The sequence below is a fragment of the Lemur catta genome, chromosome 13, assembly GCF_020740605.2.
Source record: "Lemur catta isolate mLemCat1 chromosome 13, mLemCat1.pri, whole genome shotgun sequence".
Lineage (NCBI taxonomy): Eukaryota > Metazoa > Chordata > Mammalia > Primates > Lemuridae > Lemur > Lemur catta.
The window spans coordinates 75858842-75880034 of record NC_059140.1 but is presented as its reverse complement, the minus strand read 5'-3'; positions in this window follow the sequence as shown (position 1 = coordinate 75880034).

The window sequence follows — 21193 nt, the reverse complement described above, 5'->3', positions numbered from 1 at the left end:
CCACCGGCTCCTGCCATTGACTCGCTCCCTCCTGGTCTGGAACGCAGGGATGGTCAGAGGGCCCTTGTCCTGCCCCGCAGTCCTGGTGGTGCTCTCCTGGTTTCCCCTCTGACACCCATGCTGGCTTCTGCAGCAGTTTCCTCACTGGGAGTTTCCAATGGCCTCCAGCCTCTTGCCTTCTGCACTGTAGGGAAACTCTTCAAAAGGCCACGGTGACAGCGTCATCAGCCAACGCAAATGTCTTTTCTTGATCATTATTCTCCTTCTTGACATTGTAATAATGTCTGTGGAGTGCTTTCCATATGCCAGGCACTGTTCCAAGTATTCGATGCATATTATCTCATGTAATCTTTACCACAACCCCATGGGGAAAATACTATTATCGCCAGTTTCTGTGATGGGGAAGCTGAGGCACAGTAACATCTTGATTATCTTTGCCTTTTTGCAACTCAGCTTCCCTTTTGCTTTCCATACCAGTTCGTTTCAATGAACATTTATGCACCTGCTGTATTTCTGTTATAAAGATGAACAGTGCCGGATTCCTTCCCTCCTGGAACTTACAGTGGAGGGGACAAGAGATTGCACTGTGACATCGTGCAGGGGAAGGCTGAGGTGGGCACAGGCAGCTCTGGAAGCTTGTCCATTCTGCGGGTGAGAGACGGGGGAGGTGGTGTGGTAGAGCTGTCTTGAAGGCTCATTAAAGAGTTAGTGGAAATATGATGGATGTTCCAAGGAGAGGGCAAAGCCTGAGCTAAGGCAGAGGGGTACGGAGCAGCCTGCTGTTGTTTGAGGGTACAGTCAGCTTGATATTACTAAACTGATGTGACTACAATGGGTGGGACATTGTAGGAGGCCTGTGTGATGTGTTAACAGGCATGGCCTTCGTGGAATATGTAGCAGTGGCTGTTGAAGAATTCTAAGCTTGGGACAGATATGGACAAAACTGCAGTTCAGTAGGTTGTGGTGCGCTTTGGAGGATGAATGGAGCAGAGGGTTAGACTCAAGGGAGATGGATTACGTGGCTGTTGTGATAGTCCGGGGGAGGAGTGAGGGGCTATGAAATAAAGTCAGTTGGGAATACAGTAGGAAGACACAAGAGAGAGTGGATATGAGGAACATTTAGAAGTTAAAATTAATGGACATTTTTTTTGTAACAGCAAAAGATTGGAAGTATCTAAATGACTACTGGTGAGGAAATGATTAAATTATTAGTATATTACATATATACCAGGGCGTATGATGAGCTGTTAAAAAGAATAAGGCAACTTTGTCTAGACTGGCATGGGCAAATGTGAAAGGTATTAGAAGTGGATGGGGAAGTGAAGCACAAAATAATCTGTGCGCTATGCTAACCATGACTGCAAATAACGAATGTGCATAGACTGACTCTGGAAGGATGTGCGAGTTGTCTCTGCAGAGGCAGTTTAGGTGGTTGGGGGAAGGGACTTGGATTTTGTGATGTGTCCTTCCCACTTTTGAACTTGTTGCCCTGGTTATATATGACCTATTCTTAATAAATCCCTGCTTATGAACTGGATTTGAGGATTGGGTCAGTGGGTTACTAAGTCCCTCCAGTCCCAAGGTTCAGTGACTCAGGCTCCTGGCATTGGGATTAAGAAACTGTGAAGCTGGGCCATTTGGACCCCCGGCCAGTTTGGGGAAGACGGGCAGACTGGCCGGGAGCCGCAGGGCCAGGCAGAGATGGACTCTAGGAGTGAGGAGCTGGGAGATGGACTGAGGAGGGGAGCTAAGAGGAAGGCGAGGAAACTCTGCATTTCTAAAAAGTTTCTCCGGGGCTAACACTCTTCTACACTCTTCTTCGGAGAAGGAGAGGAAAGGAAATCTTCTCATGACCAGAACTCAGCAGTTGTTATAATCAGCTGCTAATGGGTTCAATTGACTTTGGGGAGTTAACCTGGAAATTTAAACACCATCTGTTACACTTTTTATGGGAGATTATTTTTAGTTCCTGACAACTTTCTCCTAAACTTTTTCGAATATAACCTGTTAGGTAATTGGTTTCTTTACTTGCTTCTTAGTACGCAGTAACCTAACAGAACAGTTCTGTAACAGACATTTATGGGCTGTTAGTAGCTTCACATATATATCAGTCACCATGATGTTATTTTGTTATATTATCAGGTGAGGGTGAAAGCCTTTATTATAATAAAATTAATGAATTTAAAATGTTCATTTCACTAGAGTGTAGACTGAGAAAAAAGATAATTAAAAAAAAAGAGTGCTCTGGCTTTTCTATCCAATAAGTGAAAAAAAATCAGTACTCTACTAATTCAATTTTTGAGCTGGTAGAGTCCAGGATTTATTTATCCTTGTAATGGGAAATTCAAATCTTATTCACCTAAAAAGTCATCATCTTTGCCTGTTTAATGTTTTCAGTTTAAAAATACTGAACCTGTCCTCTCTCAGCATCACACTTCTTGACAGTTGTAATACATTTTTTATCTTTCTCAGACCCCCACAGACCCCTGCAAGAGATTTGTAGCTGTGCAGTGGTCACAAAGATAGAAAAATGACTTCTAAATCACAATATTGTGCAAAGTACAGCGACATTGCTCCTCGAAATAGAATTTCTCTGCCAAATTAAAGAACTATATTTTTTTCTACTACATTTTTCTTGCCACATGTGCTCTTTCTTTGACCATTTTTATTGCACTTGACGTTCATTAGAGTACATTAAGAACATAGAAAGTTAAGTGAAATAGGCAAATGTCTTAGCTACCTAGTGGTGAAAAACATCCCCATAGTTTAAAGATCTTCTTACATTGGAAGGGTTTTTCTAGTTCTATGGAACAATTCAGGCAAGGATAAAATTTTCCGAGCCCTGACCCCTCACTTTGTAGATATAGTTTTCATTAGTGAACAGATTTTCCAAAGAAGCCGTCTCAGGAATGCAGACTTTGACTATTGGATTAAGCAACATAAAACGAAGGGCTAGACAATATCATTTGCAGGAAGAAGAATGGAAAAGGAACATCATTTATACATTTGTTTCCACCTTGGGATGTAGAAATAACATACCTTGCCACATGTGAATTCTCATCTGCTTAGCAGGCCCTTCTTTCTCAGGTTGGAGCTTGACCAAGATGGTGATCTCTCTCCTCTATTGGAAATTACTATGATGTGATGGTTGTGATTATAATTAGTTCAAAAATAGAGATTCAAGTGTACTACAGGTATGTATGTTCTGTGGAGTGTAATTCATGATAACATCCTTTTGTTGTAAGACAGAAGCACGTCTCTGGGTCCCAGTGACTGAGGTCTCCACTCACGGCTCTGGCCTGTGACTCGCCCTGTCACCACTGATCAATGTCGCTGCACTTTGCACAATATTGTGACTTAGAAGTCATTTTTCTATCTTTGTGACCACTGCACAGCTACAAATCTCTTGCAGGGGTCTGTGGGGGTCTGTGCCATCTGCCCAGGTCTTTTCCCAGGCTGCTGTCAAAGGCTGTTAGGCTCTGACAGCCGAGATCGACGGAGGACAGCCATCCAGAGTGACTCCTTTCCTGGGATCTACCCCCTCATTTCACTCAATACGACCTTCCCAAAATGACCAGGTTTCCTTTGGACTGTGGAAGGCAATCCCTGCTCAGTTCATTCATAAGGTTGACAAGTCTCTCCTTCCCCACTCTCCAAGGGCATCTGTAGACTCTGGACCCAGACATTGCAAGGAGCCCCACTGTGGGATAACTACCAGATTCCAAGTGGTTTTACTAAGAAACTGAAGGTTGGAAGAAAGCTTACTTGAGAGAGACTGGTTCGAGGTAGGCAGCATGAGCAGCCACAGTTGAGGACTGAAATAAAACCCTCTGTTAGTTACCCCAAATTGAGAGGTATGACTTTCATGGCCAACTTGTTATTGATTTCTATTTATGCTTGTAAGTTCAACCAGAATACTGCCTAGTTAGACCCCCCCTATCCTTTTTTAAAAAATCATTGTTATAAACAAGAATTATCATTGAAAATTTATAGTGCCTTTTTTCATCTTGAAAACCATTATCAGACGCTTTCCATTTTAAAGAATAAAATTATGAAAATTAAAGAATATACTGGCTTTCTTTAAGATATACTTGCTTTTCTCATCTAAAAACAATACTTTCTATTTTTTAAAGAGATTTAGTTGTATTATCTTGAGGACAAGACTCAGAAATAGTAAGTCTGAAGTTAATAGAAGGGTTTAATGATAAAACATGTAGTCACTATCAATTTGGTTTTTTGGATGGCTGTCTTGGGGTTAGTCATATTAGTTCTAAAGTGGTTTCCAGATTCAAAATGGAAAAGGAATCTGGAAGAGTAAGAGGCTCCAATAAGGCTCTGAGTTTAGAGCCTCAGAAAATGCCCCGTTTCCCAAAATACACTGTAGCATGTCTGCCAGAGCACCTCTGGGGGTCTCATGCAATAGTTGCTCCCACCTGCCTCATTGGTAGGCAGGTTTCACACTGGGGCTTGGATTTTTGCTTCAGCTTTGCAGTTCTTCTCTTTCCCTTTTCCTTGTTCTAGGGTAGATAGTTGCTGTGACTTAACTCTCAGGATTCATTTCTATCTCTTAATGACTGTCTTGACTAGTTCACTTGGTTTTGTTCTAGTTTGTTGGGTCATTTTTTCTCTTTGGACTCTCTGCTGAACTGGGGCCACCTTTAGAGTTGCCAGATGGTTTCAACAAAATACCAGGCTCTTGGTGAAAAAGGTGTCAACTGTACATAGATATGCATGTATGTCCACACCCATGTATATGTGGTTGACACATTTATCTATGCCACACACACATTCAGAGTTTATTGATGACAGCCTGTGTTCCACCTGATATTATCTGTTACATTGTGAGGTTTTCAACCCAGTTGCATTTTTAAAAAGTCATTTTTGGGAGGCAGGATGTCCCCTCAGAGAGGTAGCTGTGAATATGTTGTATCTGATGCCAAAGGGACTTTGCAGATGTAACTGAGGTTATGGATCTTGAGAGAGGGAGATTCTCCAGGTGGCCCAATCCGATCGCATAAGCCCTTAAAGGCAGAGAACTTTCTCTGGGTGGAGTCAGAGAGATGCAGCAGCAGGAGAAGTCAGAGAGGTCTGAAGCCTGAGAGCGATGACCCACCACGGGAAAGAATGAGAAAGAAACAGGCACCCTGTAGGAGCAGAGACCAGCCCGCTGCTGGTCAGACAGCAGCGCGGAAACGGGGACCTCAGTCCTACAGCTGCAAGGAACAGAATTCAGCCAATAGCCAAGCCAAAAAGAACTTGGAAGCAGATTCTTCTCCAGGGTTCTCAGCAGGGAACTCAGCCCTCATTTAGGCCTTGTGAGATTCTAAGTAGAGGACCCAGTTGAGCCTTAGCTGGGCTTCAGCCAGTGCACAGTCCTACAGCACTATGCTATAGAACATAATGAACGTGTGTGTGTGTGTGTGTGTGTGTGTGTGTGTGTGTGTGTGTGTGTGTAAAAGTTGCTAAGTTTCTGGGGTTTTCAGTAGTCATAGAAAATTAATACATTCAATATTTTTGCATCACAAACATACTTAAAATTAGTTCAGGTTTTACGTTAATCACTTCATACATCATGCGTGATGTTCAGCATCGTTTTAATACTAACATTTAATGCACAAATTGAAACGATATTAAGACAATGTTTTTAAATTTGGAGCAAACTTTTTTTTTTTCCTTTAAAGTGATTCTATTTATCAAGAAACATTGTTTCCTCAAAAGAAGTGAACATGGCACCCAGAAAAGAATTGGGGAGGCACTCTTTTGCTTTTGTGGAGACATGTTTAAATTTGAAAGCATATCATCAGTGGGACCTTTTCTTATGCTTAGCCAAACTACATGAGGATTTTGAATAGGAAGAACTAGAGGATGAATTTTGAAAAGGAAGTCACTTTCCAGATATTTAAAGGCTTTTGAGTATATTCATTGTTTAAATGGTGAAAGGACTGATTTTGTGAATACTGGAAATAACTTGATTACAGTAAAGAGTCCATGCCATTAAGAAGTCTCGCTGCTACCCTCATTCTCATCCTCCCCATCGGTAGACCTGCCACTTTCTGTGCACCCTCCCATAGTTTTCAGTTTCTTTATGCTAATACATATTATGCCTCTCCGTACTCCCGTTTCTTACACAAAAAGTAGCGCACTACCTATGTTCTTTCTTATTTTCTCCACTTAAGGGTATATCCTAAAGCTCTTTCCATGCAGAACACAGGGGGTTTCTCCGTTCTGTTTACAGCTGCAAGGTATTTGGGGGGTGGGGTAGATATACCACAGTTTATGTAACCAGCTTACCCTGCATGGCTACTTGGATTGTTTCTGATTTTTGTTTTTTTGTTTTTGTTTTTTTTTTTTAACAAACACTGCTGTGATATTGTATGGCATGTGCAGGTATATCTGTAGGATAAAATCTCAGAGATGAGGTTATTGGATCAAAGAATAAATATATTTATAATTTTGATGGATATTGCCAAATTACTCCTCAGAGAATTTTTTTTTTTAAATTTTGCTCTCTCATCAGGAATGTTTGGAAGAAATTATTTTCCTGTGGCAAGCACGGCCATGTCATTTATTGCCCAAACCACAAGACTTCTGGGAGTGAGTAGCTCTATTAATAATCACACTGGGCAACAGGCATAGGCCAGACTTTGCTGGGCAATGCAGGACATATCTTGACTTACTCACAGCTTTGTCAACAGAATGTGCTATCACACTTCCAGATGTTTCTCAAGAGACCCTGAATGGAGTTAAAGTTCAAAATTAATCATTTAATTAGGCCAGCCTTTAGTAGTGAGGCCACTGATGATGGCTGCACAACAGTGTGAATGTACCTAACACCACTGCACTGTACACTTACACATGTTGAAAATGGTAATTTTATGTCGTGTATAATTTACCACAATTAAAATTTTTTTGTATTTAATAGTTTATTTATTGATTTGTGTGGTACATGTGCAGAGTTGTTACATGGATATGCTAGATAGTGGCGAAGTCTGGGCTTTCTGTACACTAACCCTTACCCAGTTAGTGTACACAGCACCCATTAGGTAATTTCTCATCCCTCGCCCCTCTTCCACCCTTCTGAGTCTCCCGTACTCACTCTCTGTGTCCATGTGTACTCATTTAAAAAATGAAAATTTAAAAAAGGAGCAGATTACTGACACATGAAAGCACATGGGTGAATCTCACATTGGGCAAAGTGAAAGAAAACAGTCTCAAATGCTACATGTTGTATGAGTCTGTTTGTAAGATATTCTGGAAATGGCCAAACTATAGAAACAGCAAACAGGTCAGTAGTTTCCCGGGGCTGAGGGTATGGGGAGGGTTGACTACAGAAGAGCAGGAGGAAATTTTGGAGGGTGTTGGAACTGTTCTATACCTTGATTTTGACGGTGGTTACAGGACTTTATGTGTGTCAAAACTTCCAGAACTGTACACTAAAGGAGTGCATTTTACTGCATGTAAATTATACCTTAATGAAAAAATAAAGAGATGGGGAAAAAACTAAAGTCACCAGTATTGTTTCCCTCGAGCTTTGGGAAAGATGTTGTCCCTGCCCTGGCTTTTCCTCTGGCAGGAGCACCATGACCTGAGTGGCGCTTGCCAGTGGGTCACTTCTGAGTCACCACTGTGTCACTTGCACTTTTCCAGCTGTCATCAGTGGCCCTGTCACCCCAGGAAACTGGCACTCTGAGGCTTTGTCTGGCCTGCCTTAGGGATCTTGCAGGTGCCAAGGTTGGGGATCCAGGGTGAGTCTGGCCCACTAGTGTGTCACCCCAAGGCTCCAATGAGTGCAGATAGATCTGGTTCCATTCTACCTGGAGAGAATGTGGAAGCCAGAGGCCTGCTTCCCAGTGCTCCAGACTTTCCTGCCTGCCCTGGGGATTCTATTTTGCTGCTTTGTGGGATATGGAAAGGATTCTTGCGCGGTGAATCAATCTTGGCTGTGACAGAGGGTACCAGTTAATGGCCAACGTAAATGTCTGCTGCTTCTGGACTAAGTAATTAGAATGTTTAGATGGGCAAGAACAGAAGGTCTCGCAGCTAAGTAGAGTCCAGGGTCAGGAAGACAATGAAGACAGATGGACAAAGGCATGTTCCCTGGGCCCAGGCTTGATGCCAAAGTCAGAAGAGGTCAAGACTAAAAATCAGAGGAATGCTTAACATCATTAGTCATTAGGGAAATGCAAATCAAAACACAATGTAATAGCACGTCATACCCATGAGGATGGTTATTATTAAAACAAAACAGAAAATAACAAGTATTGACAAGTATGTGAAGAAATCAAAACCCTTGTATACCGTAGGTAGGAATGAACAATGGTACTGCCACTATGGAAAACAGTATGACAATTCCTCAAAAAATTAAACATTATCATATGATCAAGCAATCCTGCTTCTGGGGGTATCCAAAAAATTTGAAAGCAGGGACCCAAACAGATTATTTGTACACTCATGCTCATGGCAGCATTATTCACAATAGCCAAGTGGGGCTTCCTTGAGTTCCCGAAGCTGGACCTAACAGAGCTCCTCTGTTAGGGTTTACTCATCCTGTAGCATGATAGTCCTTCTACCCTGGACTTGGGCAGAGGGCGTGGGCAGGACCAGAGAACAGAGGAGGAGACAGACGTCATGAGCACCAGGGTCTCCATCCCCTCTTGACTGAATGAGTGTGAGGTCTCTACCTGCTGGGCCTTTAGGACATGTTCCCGGGGGATCTTCTGATCCCTCACAGACATCCCTGGCAGGTCCACCTCTCCAGCCCTCCACAGGGGCCTTACTTCTCTCACGTATCATGTGACGTCACTGGGTTCTAGCTAATCCACCCGCCACAGATGTCATTCATGTACAGTGACCCCCGTCTTCTGTAACTGTGCTGTCCAGAACGTGGCCTGAAACCACGTGTGACCATTAAGTACTTTCAATCTGACTCGTCCAAGTTGAGATGTATTTAAATGTAAGATGCACACCAGATCTTGAAGCCTTAGTCTAAATAAAATGTAAAATACCTCGTTAATAATGTTATATTGATAGCATGTTGAAATGGTAACATTTATTGGGTTTAATAAAGTATATTATTAAAATTAATCTCATTTGTTTGATTTTACTTCTTAAATGTGACTACTAGAAAACTTAAAATTACATATATGGCTTGCATGTGTTTCTATTGGCCAGCACTTTTCTAGAGCAGTGGCACAACCTGGGAACTTGGAACCAGAAACTCCAGGGGTGGGGCCAGCAATCTGTGTTTTAACAACCCCCCCCAGGTGATTCTGCGGCACCAGGTTCTAGAGCCAGGGCTCTAGAGTCACTCTATCTCAGTCTGTTCCCAAGTCACTACTGCGTTGAAAGCAGCAATGAAAGGAAATGGATCAGAGCAAAGAGCCTATTGGTGTCTGTGAATGGGCGCTAGGGCATTAGTTTAACAACAGCTAAGACTGACAGGCTGCTTCCTCAGTGCTGCAAAGCACCCCGACCTCTAACCGCAGCTGCTGGCTGGAGGGGCTGCAGATGCAGATCAGTGTGTGCTCCACACCATTGCAGTGGCTTGGGCCCTCTTGCTTTGCTCTGGGTTCTCTGCTTCCCTCTCCACCCTTGTGCCTGGCTTCTGACCCCCTTTGTTTCTTTACTCATGTCCAGCCCATATTCAGTGGATTTGACGACAGACGTTCCCTTCTCATTGCTCCCTGGGACTCCTTACCGATTTCTGGTACTCGATGCACTTGAGTTGACGATGACTGTGAGCACCCACGTGAACTTTGCTGAATTCTAAATGGTGTCCTCCTTCTGCTTAGGCAGGAAGGAGGGGAGGTCATGAAGAGGAAGTCAGGGGAAGGGTGCTAATTGTCAGTGGCTTTGGAAATCCATGTTGTTGAGAATCTCTTGGGGAAAATAAGACCCCAGATTTGTCCCTCTCTCCCTTGCTCCCTTTATTTCTGTTGGGGGAAAAATTGGGTCTTTATGAGATTTCTGCATCTGGTTTGATGAGACTGCGTGTGTTTGAGCAAATCGTTCACCTTCTTAGTGCTGCTGACTCCTGGTGTCCAGTGCTCCATACAGTTTGCCGCCCACTCTCTGTAGTTGCATGTGACCTGCTGTGTAGACGTGGCACAGTTGTTAAGAATCCCTGTACTGGCTTTTACATCCAGTGGGGCTGTATTTGGGTGCTTTTCGAACCGCAGTGACCTCATTTGAAAAATGGGGATAATGGAGGCCTCAGGACTTTCTATAAAACCCGTGGGGCCAAGTATGTGCAGGAATTTGCACTTCAGGTTTTTAGATGGTGCGTGTATCATATATAGCATGGCATTTCTAAATATGGTCTGGGGCAGCACCCTGTGTCAAATACGTTCACATTTCTGAAGTGAAACACGAGAACATTTCACACTAAGTGGGATTTCCAAAGAAGACTTGTAAATAGCTTCATGTCAGTTTAGGTTATGTTTTGCTGTCAAATGAGTTATGAAAACAACCTCTCAGTTTTTACATCTTTTGGCCTTCAGGATAGTGGATAAGGGGTTGTGGACTTTAGTAGTGACTATTTTGTCTAAAATAACGGAGTAAACAGATTAGCAAATGTGTGGCTTTCATTTATTTCGGAATGGCTGAGGAATGCCCCAGACCTTTTATAGTTGCTATTGATGCCGGCAACCTAAGAGGACTGTACTTTGGTGTTCAGAGGTATAGATGGACATTCCCAAATGTCAGTGCTTAATGTTATGGTTTTGATTTTTAGACAGAAAAAAGTCCTATCAGTGCAAACACATCTTTGAATCTGGCTGTACATGCATGCTAAGCAACATTTTTTCCTTTGAAAACAGAACACAAAGTAGTTGCAAAAATCCACAAAAATGTCATAGGTTTGCTGTGATGACTAAATGTGATACTGTATGGAAAGCAGTTAGCACAGAGTGTGGTCTTTAATAACTCAATAAATGTTAACTAGGTATTCTATTGTTATAATTAGAGATGTTAATAATAAGTAGCACTGCCTGTTCTTATTCCAGATATAAGTGCTTTTTACCAAATTTGCTCCTTGTGCTTTAAAATATTTCTAACAATGGAGGAAATCATATTCTTGTATTTTTTAAAGCTTATCTTTTGTTTTCCTCTGGCTTTAATTCAATGCCCTTGGTCAATTCGCTCCAACTCTGTGATGGCGAATTTTATGTGTCAACTTGTCTGGGCCACAGTGTCCAGATAGTTGGTCAGACATTATTCTGGATGTTTCTGTGAGGGTGTTTTTGGATGAGATTAACATTTAAATTGGAGGACAGTGAGTATAGCAGATTGATCCTCCATAAGGTGGGTGGGCCTCATCCCATCAGTTGAAGGCCTTGATGGAGCAAAAGACTGACCTGCCCCAAGCAAGGATTTCTGCCAGCTGACGGCCTTTGCACTTGAGCTGCAACACTGGCTCTTCCCTGGTTTCCAGCCTGACAGCCCACCCTGCAGATCTTGGACTTGCCAGCCTCCATAATTGTGTGAGCTCATTCTTTAAAATACATCTCTTTCTCTCTTTATATAAACATATCCTCTTTGTTCTCTTTCTCTAGAGAACCCTGATAAATGTGCCTCCATTGGCCTTACTTGGTTTCTTAATTCATAAAAAAAGAAGGTGGGAAATGATGGTTTTTAAAGTTTCCTTTAACATCGTGAGAAGTTATTTGTGCCTAAAGCAGCTGAATTTGTTGTTCAGAAGGTGTCTGGGATGGCTCAGGCACGGCCAGTTGGGAGGACGGTGGGTAGGAAGGGAAGTGAGCTTGGGGAGAAGGGGCAAAGATGATGCGTTTAGTTTGGATCCATGTGGATGTGTCCAGTGGGCATCTGGATTACGGTTGGTCATGAGGGTGATAGTGATTCATGGAGAGACAGCCATAGACACAGGATGTAAGAATTTACCTGCTGCACAGAGCTCAGTTCTAGGTGCATAGCCCAGGTGGGCGGCACCTGCCTCTTGGTCCCTGAGGAAAGCCCAGGAACTGGGGCCTCCACCTGATTATAGTAAAGATGCCCTCCCCAGTGTCCTGGAGACTGTGGCCACATGCCTGCCTTCTCGCCAGATGTGAAGGGCTGGGACAAAACAATTCTTGAGTGTTTACTGTGTCCCCTTATGAATTTTGGTTACTTTCCTGAGCATAAGATCCTCTAACAGTACCAAGCCTCAGTTTGCCCGAGATCTGTTCCTGCAGCATCCAAGGCTCAGATGGAGGCCTGAGCTGCAGGAGTTTGCTGTTACTATTCCCTTTTTGAGTAGTGATGATAATAATAGCTATGTTTTCTGATGCTTGTTGACAGTGTTTGTCACTCCAGAGCTGTGCTGTCCGATAAGGAGCCACTGTTCCCCTGCAACTATTTAAATTTAAATGAATTAACATTAAATACAATTAAAAATTTAATTTTTCCATAATGCTAGCCACATTTCAAGTACTCAGTAGCCTTGTATACCTAGCGGCTTCCATATTGGACAGTGCAGAAGTGGGACATTTTCATCTTAGAGAAAGTTCTGCTGGACAGCAATGCTCCCGTCTAGAACTTCATATACATTCTCACTTACTCCTGTAGTATTTTGGAGTGGGATTATCCCTATTTTTAAGATGAAGATATCGGGGCATATGCTGAATAACTGGCCCCAAACCACAGCTCATAAGTGACAGAGCTGGAACTCAAAGCCGGAGCCCTTGATTCTTCTGCTGTACTTGGACTTGTCAGCCTCTGGGTGGTCGTGAATCATGGGTGCACCGGTAGTGTCTCCTCGCTGCGGGGCACGGGGTGGCCCTGAGTGAAAAGGTGGAGAAGAGGGGAGAGACACAGGGAGTGTGGTCGCAGGGGCTCCAGAAGGGTGCAGTCTTTGAGGACATCTAGTGCAGCACAGAGAATTCGACTCGGATTGCACGGTGTCCCTGGGACTTGGCAGCTGAGTTCAGTGGCCTGTGTCAGGGCAGTTTCAGCGCAGTGGAAGGGGAGAAAGCTGGATTTTGGGGCTTGGAGGAGTAAATGGGAGATGAGGGAGAGGAAAGAAAGAGACAGAGGGTCTAACTGGAAAGAGACATGGATCAAAAGACAGGACATTTTTAGGCTTGTAGAGGTTTGGCCCTGCTATTAGTCTAAGTTAAAGCCTGTCTGTGGGAGCCAGGCAGGGAGTAACTTGGGGTAGGGACTACCCTGAGAGAGACACATGCCTGGCCTGAAGGGGCCACCATCCCCCTACCCCATCTGACTGCTGCTGAGAGGCCATATTAGCTTTCTATTGCCAGAGTCTAGATACCTGGATTTTTATGTGAAATGTCCGTAATTATGAGCACTAAAATAACATGATATACTCCACCCATAAAAAGCATACATCCCATTGTAGAACAATGTGAATGCATTTAATGCTGCAGGACTGCACACTTAGAACAGTTAAAATGATAAATTTTATGTTATATATATATTTTACCCACCAACCAACAAACAGAAAGCACATTTCCCCGGGGCCATTTTGGTGCACAAGCTGCGAGTTGTGACTCCTAGGTTAGGGGATAGGTCCTGCATTGCTCTCTACCTTGGCTGGGCAGGAGAATCCTAAAGCCCAGGCCACAGCCCAGAACAGTGAAGTGGGAATGTCCAGGGAGGGACCCAGGCACCGCAACTGTTTAAAATGAACAGGTGGTTCCAATGTACAGCAATGTTCCGAAGGTGAAATAACTGGGGGACAGAGATAGGAAGCAGTAGCGTTAGGAACCCGGTGTAGGGAGCCCCTCGGGACTGGTGGACACAAGTGAGGGTGTGCGCATATTATGTTTCAGATTAGGGGCGTGTGGACATTGCAGCAAGAGTAATGAAGCCTTTTGTTACGTCCAATACTTGAGCTCAATTATTCTTGAACTTCTCCCATTGTAAAATGGGAATGGCATATGCACCTAGCTATAGCATCATGTCTTCGTGTTTCTGAAAACCCATCTTCTCTGTGGGAATTTATTTTATACAGACGTGTTGTAAAGCAAAAGTGTCACGCTTGATAGTGGTAACCTTTCAGGAATCGCTTTACCTGTTAATTTCCATCCCCACTCCACTCCCAAAGAAGTTATTAATTCGTTTTGGAGAAAACAGAAAATTAGAGAACTGGATTTATGAGCAAAGGGATCAATCAGAGAAAAGGTTAAAATCTAAATATGTAGAGCCACTAACACAGCTTTTAGTAAACTGAACATGTACAAAGTATTTACTGAATATAGATGGTTATTTCAAAAGATGTAATTATCACTTTTAACACAATGTTGAAAGTCCATTAATTATCAGATATTCAAAGAGGCGCCTTTGGAGCAGACAAAGACCTGAGGCATGCTTCAGAGGGAGCGTTTTTATTAAAGGGGAGGTGTATTTATGTGCACTAAAAATTAGAGAAGGTTTTGAATAATTCAGGGGGGAAATGAAGTTCCATTTCCCCCCTGAATTTAATGTGGTTTGAAGTGATGTAAGCTCATGTCTAAAATATTAGTTTAATATGAGAGCAAGCCCCTTTGCAGCAGGAAGATGTTGCTCATTTAGCTTTCCTTGTAATCAAAAGCAATTGTTTGTAAAACAGCTTTGCGGGGCTTTGATCCAATTGGTTTTGGAGGAGCTTCTAATCGAGAGATGCAAATGCTTTCTTGTCAACAGTTTCTTTGCCTCAGACCTGCCCGTTGAGGGAAATTTATACTGATCCTCCGTAATGTAAGATGCCCTCTTGGGCATGCTTTGTAAAATTCGTGGGGCTGGGGAGTGCTGAGAGCTGAGATGCTGCACACCGGGCCAGCTGTTGGCGTGCAAAGGAGCCGGGCAGTCCAGCAGCCTTGGGAAAATCATTGCTTAGTAATTTGGACCTTTGGGATGAATTCTCATCTTGCCCAAGACCTCACCGGTGAAAGAAGCTTATGAAAATGAGGCCAAGGTAGTGATGCCTTTTTAGTTAAGGGATAACTGTATGAGGAAATTTTAGGGAAGCACATATAGTTCAGATACACAGCTAAGAAATTTTTAAAAATTGGCCTCATTAACAGAGTCCCTTGCCAGGTTCCTAAACCCAGCAAAATATGCCCCAGCTAACTCTAAGAAGTAGGAGGCTGCAGGTGTGAAGAGGCTTAGATTCGGCTTGTTGGTGGCAGGGATGGGCGAGTCCATGAATCTGGGTCACAACGTGATGAGGGTTGGCTCTTCTGCTCCAGGGATCCTTGTTTGGGCGTCCACAGGCCCAGGCAGGGGGAGATTGGCTGGGAGGATGGGGGTGGATGGCAGCCACCTCACGCCTGTTGGGGAGAGGGGTGAGGTTGGGGTGAATAGGGAAGCAAGTGCTGCTCCTAAAGAGGCATCTGGTTATTTTATACAGAATTCCCTCATTTATGCTAGTTGATAATGAGCTCAAATTGTCACATCATTAGGGTAAAATAAAATGCCTCTGTAGGACAAATTTGGCCTGTGTGCCTGGCCCCTCTGCCTCCTGCCCTGCTGTCCTAACTAGGGGTTTGTATGGAAGGAGGGCGCCGGAACCTTCTGCTGCCCAGGAGGCGTTGTGAACTGGCAGGGAGGTGTCTTGTGGTTTGGGGCTTCCCTGAGTGATTCAGTCATTCGACATTTATCGACTAACCACTCTGTGCCAGGCACGAGATGGGTTGGAGGCATGGAGAAATCCAGGCAGAGAAGGAGCAGCTGTGTTCATGGAGAGAGCACCCATGTGAGAGAACAGCAGGGGCTATGGGGTTGGCAAGTTAAATCATGAAGGCTTTATGGTGGCTCAGAGTTTGGGTTTTGCTGTGAGAGCAAAAGGGAACCACTTAGCAGAGAAGTGACACGATCACATTTGTACAAGATGACTCTGGCTACCGCTGGGAGAAGAGTAAGATGAGGCAGGTGGACCAGTGCATGTTTAAAGGTGAGACTTTTAAAACCTTTTGTTCACTTAACACTGCAGCTATGTTAACTTGTGCAGTTAGGTCTGTGCTGCTCTTGGTCATGTAGGATAGAATGTGAATGAGCATCCCCAGGTAGTGTGTATGTATGTGTATGTGTGTGTGTATGTGTGTGTGTGTGTGTGTGTGTGTGTGTGTGTGTGTAAGTTAGACTTGCCTTCCCTGTTCGGCACTAGGTGAACACATGTTTTACTTGACTAACAAATGTTTTTTCCATTTTATGTCTATCGAGGTAGTGATTTTCTGTAACTTAATTTAATTTTGACTCAGCCTTTTTCCTGTTCTGAGCTGGCAGGAGATTCAATCTTAGCTTCCCTCTCTCCCTCCCTCCCTTCTTCCTTCCTTCCTTCCTTCCTTCCTTCCTTCCTTCCTTCCTTCCTTCCTTCCTTCCTTCCTTCCTTCCTTCCTCCCTCCCTCCCTTCCTACCTTCCTTCCTTTCTTTTCTTTCAATAACTTCTTCCCTCCTTCCCCTTTGTGCAAAAGTCCTGGGGTCAGAGGCAGCACTGAGGCAGGAAGGACTTCCCTCTGGTCATGGGTCTCCGGTCCATAGCAGTTCCCTCTGAGGTGTCACAAGGTCTCTTTGGACCAGCCAGTGTGCTGCCTGACTTCTGTACCCAGGAACCTGTGCAACCCGGCGTCCAGCCCAGGCTTGGCCACAGCTGTTCCTTCCCAGGCTCTGCCACTTTTGGAGAGCTGCCACCACAGAGCCTGACTGCCACTAGGAGCCTCAGCCCTCTCCTCTGTGGACCTGGGAAATTTACTTTGTGGGAATCTCTCAACCTCCTCCCTCTTCCCTATACTTCCCACAGGGGCCCCTCCCCTCACCTGAAACCCGGTTTTCCTCCATGGGCTTAAGCTTTTGGAAACCAAAGCCAGGAAGAGAAGTGTCTTACCGGCAACTCCTGCTCACTGCAGAGTGACAAAGCTCACGGGGACAGGGAATAATGGGGTCTGCTTGGGGGAGGCAGATGGAAAAAAGGAAAATAGAAGAAAGAAATTAGTATTTCAACAAATGTTCTTCCATGGTGTCATGTTGATGTTACTGTTTGGTTTCAGAGCCAGAAGGGAGCAGATCTGAGGACTGTGGGAAGGAGGGGAAGGTGGTGGTGGGGGGGGACCAGGACCTGCCTGGTCTGAGCAGCCTTTGTTATCTGCTGGGGGTCAGGGGGGCAAGGGGAGCAGGCTGAGGGGAGAGAGATGGTTTCTGACGGCTGCACATGGATCAGAAGCAGGGAGATGTTCGCGGCACTGCACACTGTGAACACACTTCACACTTGTCATACTTCCAGGAAGGTGCTAATGAATATTCCTTAATAATTGTATTTTCAGTGGTTCATAGCGACTTCCAGTAGCTTGGGCTATGACTGGCCATTTCTAGGACACCATCTGGCCATCCCTCCTGGGGTCTCCTGGGCCTTTGGTTGACTTGAATCCCGGTTGCTCACATGTTTAGTTTTTTTAAACTGTGATAAAATACACATAACATAAAATTTCTCATTTTACCCATTTTTAAGTATACAGTTTGGTGGCATTCAATACACTCACATTGCTGTGTAACCATCTGTCTCCGTTGAACAACTCCCCACCTCTCTCCCCAGCCCCTGGCAACCACCAGTTTACTTTGTATGAACCTGACTACCCAGGTACGCATGTGAGTGGGATCATACAGAGTCTGTCTTTTGCTTACTGGCGTATTTCTCTTAGCATCATGTCCTCAAGGTTCATCTGTGTTGTAGTGTGTCTCAGATTTTCCTTCTTTTTTAAGGCTGAGTAATATTCTATTATATTAATATGTATATATCATATCTTCTTTGTCCACTCATCCAAGGTGGACATTTGGGTTGATTCCATGTTTCAGCTATTGTGACTAACACTGTTGTGAATATGGGTGCACAAGTATCTCTTTGAGACCCTGATTTCAATTCTTTTGGGTATATACCTAGAAGTGGGATTGCTGGATCTATTTTTCCTTTTTCTAGAAACTGCCATACGTTTTTGTAGCCTATCTTTCCCTGGATATTGGAAGCTTTCCATAGACTCCAGAATTCCAAGATAGTTATATTAGACAGATTCTGCTGGTATGATTGTTGTCTGGTTGGGGAGATGGATTCCTGGTGCCTCCTACTCTGCCATCTTTTAGAATCCTCTCTCTGGCTCCTTTTAGTGGCACCCTGCGCTGCCCCAGCAGAGCCTTTACCACGGAGTGTGTGAAAATGTCAGTGTCTCTTGGCTAGTGGCTTCCCCCTCCCCTCAATGGCTCAAAGCTCCTGGGGGGGGGAGGGGTGCCATTTTCTTTGCCATTTGATCCCTGTTTCTAGCACAGAGATGAGTGAACATATTTTACAGTGTCAGGAAATGGCTTTATGACAAGTGGCACTTGAGTAGGGACCCAAAGGTGACTTTTCCCGCCTGTGTTCTGGATCCTGTCTTCTCCTCCCTTCTCAGAGACCTCGCACAGTGATAATCTGCATTTCTTTTTGACGGCTTCTTCCCGCCAGTATTTAGCCATGTAGATCTCTGACACCTTAGAAGCAAGGAAGGAAGGAAAGAAAGAGGAAAGAAGCAAAAACCCCCTTGAACTCCTCTTCCTCTCCTGACTCTCCCCCGAAGGCCGCATCTCCCCCTGTAGACATATTTCATGGGTGAGTTCTCCACTCTGGCATTCCTCCCTTTCTCATTCCATAGCCCACCGCAGCCTGGCTTGAACTCCACTGAAACTGCTCTTGTCAAGGTCTCTAGCAACTTATTTGACACTAAATCCAGTGGACAATTCCCAGGCCTTTTTTACTTAGCCTGGTAGCAGCATTGGATACCAGTGAGCACTGTTCTTTGAAATGCTGGTTTCTTTTGCATTCTGTCTTTGGGACCTGATTCTACTAGTTTTTTCCTAACCCTCTATCTGTTTTTTCTTGGTCTCCTTTGTAGACTTCTCTTCCCCTTAACAGGTTCCATCCTAAGTCCTCTTCTGTTTTTCTTCTATGTGCTCATCGTGGGCAATCTGTTCTTTCTTTCTTTCTCTTATTTATTTTTACTCTATTTCTGTGATTTAAATAAATGTCTGCAAACTGAAGACTTCCAAATACATATTTCTAGCCAATATCTCTTAACTGATCACCAGATTCCATATGACCAGTCACCTACCAGCATTTCGACTTGAATGTCTCATGCACACCTTGGTCTCAGCAAGTCACAGCAAGTTGTTCTTTCTGCTGAGCTTCCCGTCCCGCTGATGAGAGCACTGCCAGCTTAGAGACCCATTCACACAAGTCAGGACCTGGGTGGCATTCTTGACCTCACCTCTGAGCCGTCACCAAGTTTTGCCACTGCTGCCTCCTAAAGAGCCACAAATCTATCCACTGCCTTTTCTGTCTGCTGCCACCGTCTTGTCTTTGCCGGACACCTCCACCAGTCACCCAGCCCTTCCCCCTCCCACCCTTCCTGCTCTGTGCCGTCTCGGGCTGCAGCTGGAGCTCTATTTCCAAGTGCAGAGCTGGTTGTGCTCCGGCTCTGCCCAACACTTGTCAGCAGCTTTCCGTGGTCCTTAGGGTAGGGCCAGGTGAGGGGACTTAGAATGGGGTGCCCGACACTCACCCACATGCCCGTGTCCATCTCTCACTTCCTCTCATAGTCTTTATTCAGGCCACACTGAGCAGCCTTCAACTCCTGGGAAACTGCTCTTTCTTGCCTCTTCCCTTAGGATGCTTGTCACAAGGACTTTGGCTTTCACTCTGCTGGAGTGAAGTGGGAAAGCCACTGGAGGGACTGAGAGAGAGGGGTGATGTGATCTAATGTGCACTTTTACTAGATGCTTCTGGCTGTAGGGTTCGGGACAGACTGCGGGGTGGGCTCTGGGAGATTGTTACAGGGGTCCCACTGAGAGAAGGTGGTGGCTTGGATGGTGGTGGCTGGGGAGGTTGGGAGGGGTAGTCACACGCTGGATCTGTTTTTGAAAGGATACCTGACACAACCTGATGACAGGTTGCACGTGGAATGTGAGGGAAAGAGGAGTCTGGGGTGGCCACTGGCCGCGTGCCCTGAGCAACTGGAAGGATGAACTTGCCGTCAGCCTGAAACGCAGGCAGACTGGGGGGAGAGCCGGCTTGGGCAGAGGGGTGGGAGTGAGTAGAAAGAGCAGGGCTTAGCTTTGTGCACGGGAAGCTTGAGATCTGTTCAGCATCTCTGCGATGTGGTCGCAGAATAAAGGCTCCAGAGATGGCCATGTCCTAATCCCCAGAACCCGTGAATATGTTACCTCACGTGGCAAAAGAGACTTTGCAGACGTGATCAAGTTGAGGGTATTGAGGGGAGAGATTATCTGGGATTATCCATATGGGCCCAGTGAAATCACAGGGGTCCTTAGAAGAGAGAGGGAGGGGTGTTAAAGTCAGAGAAGGAGATGTGCGACCGAAGCAGAGGGTGGAATGACATGCTTGGACGTTGCAGGAAGGGGCCACAGCTAAGCAATCCTGGCAGCCTCTGTATGTTTTGTGAGATCCAAGGCATGGAAATGGATTCTCCCCCGGAGTTTTAGGAGGAACACAGCCCTGCCAACACCTGATTTTCCCGTTAAGACCCATTCCGAACTTCTGGCCTCCAGAACTGCAAGGTAATAAATTTGTGTCTTAAGACATTAAGTTGTGGCAATTTGTTACATCAGTGATGGGAAACTACTACAGTGGAGATGTTGAGTAGGCTGTATTATACATAAGCCTGGGGTTTGGGGGACTCTTACCTTCCTTAACTTCAGCTGTCACTCATCACTAGTCAAAATGACAGCGTTCTTTTGGCAGCCTCAGCGATCTTAACAGTAAAAATCTTGGAATAGTTTTTAGAGGTGAAGTGTATTTCCCAAAATGTGCAGTATATGTTTCCTACTCTTGACTGGTGTTTCCTGCCCACACCACAGTTGTTGGCTATATACCCGTATATACTGTATACTACATGCTTTTTGCTTTATACGGAATTTTAGTATCTGTTGCAAAGTGGTTTAGATTATAGAAAACAGGAAAAGGTACATTCTGAAGCAGAAATAGTAATACTTAACTAATAGCAGGGAAAGATGAAGGGAACATTAAAGTAAAAGAGAAATGCAAGGACCTCAATATAGTCTTATTTGAGCAGCTAGTTTAAGGGCAAACAGATCTTTAAACCACAGTAGTTAATCCCTAAGACCATCACTATATTACAGCATGTCCAGTGACTGATGTTCAAAACGGTCACCTTAAGTCACCATGAAAATATTAGGTTACTTTTGATGCATTTTTTCAGAA